The sequence below is a fragment of the Miscanthus floridulus genome, chromosome 11 (genome assembly GCF_019320115.1).
Source record: "Miscanthus floridulus cultivar M001 chromosome 11, ASM1932011v1, whole genome shotgun sequence".
NCBI classification, from domain to species: Eukaryota; Viridiplantae; Streptophyta; class Magnoliopsida; order Poales; family Poaceae; genus Miscanthus; species Miscanthus floridulus.
The window spans coordinates 73,817,283-73,822,573 of record NC_089590.1 but is presented as its reverse complement, the minus strand read 5'-3'; the positions used below and the strand labels follow the sequence as shown (position 1 = coordinate 73,822,573).

Genomic DNA, 5,291 nt, shown 5'->3' with positions numbered 1-5,291 from the left:
ATAATATTTACGAATTTGGTGCTATGAAGATATGGATTTACGAGATTAGTTTAACAATTGGTAAACCACAAAAATTGACAAAGTTGAATATCCAAATAAAAATAGTAGATTTCAACACAAAGTGACCATAGTATAGGTTCGGAGTACAGATAAATATGTCACATAATGAATCCCGTATAAGAAGTGAAACTACGAAAACAAGGTCTCAAATTTGATTTTGGTAAATTGGCTCGTCGATGACCAACAGTAACGGTGAAGTAAAAACACAGTATCTGAGGCATCCATATTTATTGTGGCATTCCAAAGGAGAATGGTCCCAACGTGATGTTCATCGACGTGGCTTGAGTGCTTCTAGTCCAGCAGGAAGCTTCTCAATAGTGTTGATTTGGTGATAGATGGCGTAGTAGAGAAGCTGATCTCTATACATTGCCGCATTTTCCTGGTTTTGCAGTGAAAGGAGATCAGCAACATTGCAACACAGAGGCAGAGTCTTGGATGACAAAGTAAGTACAATGTTAGGACGTACCGTGAGGATTGGAAGATGGAAAGATTCACCATTCCATAACTCCATGAATTTGATGGCAAAGAATCCATTGTCGGTGGCATTGCGCTGCAGCGGGACAGGTAGGATGGGTCGCCTGAATCGAGTAAATGACTTAAAACTTACCATCTGTGGCCTCCTGGAACAGAAGATTGAGCCTTGGAATAATTCTGTTTCCCACAACTTCATGGTAAAGCCTATGGTCATCAGGACTAGAATCGAGTATATCTATTCGGTCATGTATAAGGTTGATGCAGTAAACAGTATAGTGGTCCTCCTCTATAATCGGCAAAAAGAACTGCCAATTCCCAAAAATATATTAGTAAGGAAACTGTAATTAATATACATTTCAATGGAATGAGAAGTAATACTTACTAGCTTAACATTAGTTGTGTCAACAGCAGCAATGTCACTCTCTAGAATTTCAAGGGCATTTTGAAACTCCCACTGTTTGAATTCCTCCTCATCCTCTATATTGACGTATTCCTAGAAAGACAGTTGAGACATATTAGTAATAAGCTGTAATTTTGTTGGCACGGTTGTTATGGTGTTCTTTGTGTGGACTCACCCCAATTCGGTGGGATAGGAACACCCTGTAGCCACCACCATCAGGCATGCGGACTGATTCATCATGGCTCAAGTATTGAACAAGGTAGGACATAAATTTGCTCGAAAGCTCCTGATCATCAGGGAAGGAATCTAATATTTCATTGCCAGTGAATTCTATGAACCCTGTGCTAATGAAAACCTGACTGGTATGGGAAAGAGGTAGTCGTCAGTAACTTGTAGGATGATACAAAATTTGAGAAGGGGTCGTAAGCCGTACTTTAAACTCTTGAGACTAGGGAGAAACTTCTTCCTCACAGCTAGCACCTTTGACATTGGTACTCGTGTTCGCATTGGATCGCCTTTAAATGGCGACACGTACTTGGATGGGCGTCTTGTAAGGCGTTGTGGTTTTGGATAAATAGCAGCAGGTAGGAGGGGCTCATCATCAATGGTGCTATCAGGTCGTAGAACCTGTGCTCATCCCCAAACAGTAAAATTGTAGTAAGCAGCTTGATAAAAATACAATAAATGGGGAATGAACGTGTGGAAGGCACCTCATTAGGAAGCTGATGTTGGGTCTGTGTAAGCACAGCAGGCTCTGATGTCACCGTGTCGGTTGTTGTAGTTTGTGGGTGGGCAGCAGGTAGGAGGGGTTCATCGTCAATGGTGGGATCAGGTCGTAGAATCTGTGCTCATCCCCAAATAGTAAAATTGTAGTAAGCAGCTTGATAAAATTACAATAAAGGGGGGAATGAACGTGTGGAAGGCACCTCATCAGGAAGCTGATGTTGGGTCTGAGTAAGCACAGCAGCCTCTGATGTCATCGTGTCAGTTGTTGTAGTTTGTGGGTGGGCAGTAGGTATAACAGATGCACTAATGAGGTCAACTAGAGAATCTAGGGATGAGGTTCCTCCATGAACATTGACGTTGGGGCCTACAGCTGATATAAGTAAGTATTATGATGATATTTGGTCAAACAAATTTAAGAAAACACATACTGCCAATCTGTGATGCTTGTCCAGTGCCTCCTTGGTCCGTCGCCTGATCCAGAATCGGAGGAACAACATCACCAATTGTCACATCCGTGTGAACCTGCATATACAAAAATCACATGTTTATTGACTGACTAAGAAAGTTGTATAGTAAATAGTATAGCTATATACTGAATCTTAATGTGATTGGACATATGGTAACTAGAGATCTAACCGGTGACTGTTCATGATCCAATTCCTGTTCTGACTCGGCATTCGCTGTGGCATCAGTGGGCTGTGGTGCCGCTGCCTTCGTGGGACTGTTCTGTTGCAGTGGCACATGTGCCTCCTGGTGTATGTGTTGGTTAGTGACATATCCTGAAACAAAAAATGTAAATTAGTGGAGACATAACTGCAGTTGCATGTTTCATGAGGATCTGCAACAGGCATTTACCAATACAATTAGCAACAGATATCTGATTTCGCCTACCTTCAGACTGATTTGGCACCTCGGTTACATGTTCAGACTATACGCTATCTCCGTTATGGATATTATGCATGTCAAGATCGTTGGCATCGGCTTCATACATGAAACAATAAATAGGGCCAGATTAACTATTTTTTAACAAAAGAGTCAGTAGTGGGTAGATATGTGGACCTGCACTAGGAGCGGTTGGTTGAGCCTGGTGATCTATGTTGTTATTCTCACAACTCTGGTTCTCCAAAATTGACCGCACCTTTGCAACGAGCTGGTCATGTGAAGCTTGTAGCATTAGTTGTCCCTTGTTTAAAAAAGTTGTTGCCTTTTTCGATTTGATATCAAATTCTGCCAAAGCTTGCACTAACAGCTTCCTCTTTGGCTTAGCAACCGTCACATTTACTACTCCACCTAGTTCTGAAAGAATGCTAGGGAACTGTATATTAGTCACAGGTTGTATGTTTGCTGGCTTTTCTGGAATAGAATGATGAGGCATGTAGTAAACCGTATCATTGATGTCCCTAAGCTGCACACACAAAATGGAAATAGGAAAGTGGCAGTAAATAGGCATTGACACAGAGGACTGCGTTTAAAAATGGGGGACAATAGTTACTGTGTCTCACCGGTAATCGCCCAAATGTGACATTTCCTTGGTCGTCCTTTGTCTTGTCAGCAGCAATTATTTGTTTAATCAAATCTTGATTAAAGTACTTGGCACGGGGAATATCCTTGTGATTGATCTGGTGGTTGCAGCGTAAGTTATCCAAATAAACTATCTACACCGAGAAAAATGGAAATATGGGAGAATAAGTTTACTATAATACATGTGGGTACCTAATCAGCTATCATATATATTTGAAGGCATATTATGTATGATAAATGGGAAATTGACCAACAGAAAAATCGTGCATCCTGTAATTGAAGGCGAAACTTTTGTTGTTCTATCAAGTCGCCACGTGTGTGCAGCATCTCGGATTTCATCAGTAACAGCCTTGCACCAGTTCATAGTGGGTACTCGAGACAAATTCCTAGCCAAAAAACATCTTTCGCCCTGATGTTGTTGTCCGAGGAAGGAAACAACAGCTTGCTAGAAGCGATCATGAAGAAAATTTTAATGCACATGTCGTCGTCAAGCATCCTAGAGTTTAACTCAATGTCGGCCTTCCAGATCTCTTGCAGATACTTGGTGTGCATATCATCATCTTCTCGTAACCCAATAAAATCCTTGAAAGCAGACAGGGCCTTGCATGCTTCCTGGTTTGTGTGTAGAGATAATTCTTCGCCACTGTCTGGAATGCCAAACGCTTGCTTAACAGCAAAAGGGGTGATATGTATAACCCTATCTTTACCAAGAACTAATACCATAGTATCAGGGTCTAGCCTGTCATACAAATACTTCAACATTTCTCTGCTAACTAGCTTATCTGTTCGGATCTGTAGGAGGCCACCAAAATTCATATTATTGATTCTGGTACGCTGGCTCATGGTGAGGAGATCAATAAATGAGTTGAAAATTGAAGGTGCACATCGAACAGTTGGTGCATGAAGATATTTGGTAACCTTTTGCTGTTTAGGCTGTAGAAATGAGACATAGGACTTGTGTAATTGTTCAAAATAAGTGCTAATTAATAAGAAAGAGTGAAAAGAAGGAACCATTATGGTAAGAATGTAATGGGATACTGTTTGGGAAAAAGTACATCCATATGAACAAAATGGCAAAAAAATATAGTACACAGAACAAACAAAAATTAATAATTTAGTCGCAACAGTATACCTTCATAGGTGGTTCCGTGCGAGGGGCATTTTTCTTCTGCAGTTTTCCATCTCTGCGTGCATTGACAACAACATTTGTAGTACGGCGTTGATTATTGTTCGTTACCGGGTGCCTAGTTGGGGGTTGCATGAAGTCGTCATCATCATCGTCCTCCTCTGAACGAGGGCGTGCCGATGGTCCTGGACAATGTGGTGGCTGCTGATGAACTGGTTGAGGTGGTAGTGTCTGAGATACACCAGTGATGTCACTTATATCAATGTTGAAATCCTCCTGTGTGGTGTGTGTGGTGTGCAGGGTGAATGATTTCAATCTCCCCTGAACAAGTTTAGGAGGCCTCATTTCCTACGAAAGAATCAACAGTAAGCCATGTGGTAAGCATATTTACGACAATAGTATGAATACGTTGCAGTAATAAATATTTACGAGAATTTGTACTGAGAAATTTTTACAAGATTTTGCACTAAGAATAGTTACGAGAACTTATAGTAATATTTACGAGAAATATTTTGCACTGAGTCACATATTTGATAGCGTAAGAAATAGAACTTTAGACTGATTTAAAAAATAAAAAATATGATAAATAATTAACAAGAAACATGTAGCTTATTAAAAAATGTTTCCAGGTTATAATATGATTAAAAAATACAGTATAAAATACTACTAAATCCCAGAGGAAACTTAAATAGTGGTACATATAACAGAAAAAAAATATCTTGATAAACTAACAACTCTAGTATTCTGTAAGACCGAACTTAATTAACACATGGAAACAATAAAACAAAGCAAGTATTCTCAGAGATGGTCACGCCTGACTAGATCAAGAAAAAAACAAAAAAAGGTGTACAGTGAAACTACAGGAACATTGAAAGGGAATCGGATTTAAAAAACTGTGATGGTCGGGTGCTACCAAGTTGAATGGGGATTGAGCGGGGATGGATGAGATGCAGGAATCAAATAAACTATAATTTAAAGGGGATT

The 5,291-nt window shown here is 40.1% G+C and overlaps 1 pseudogene; it reads right to left on the bottom strand.

The window, feature by feature from the left end:
- Positions 1-328: 328 nt before the first annotated feature.
- On the bottom strand, positions 329-4,652 carry LOC136492605 (uncharacterized; annotated as a pseudogene).
- Positions 4,653-5,291: the final 639 nt, after the last annotated feature.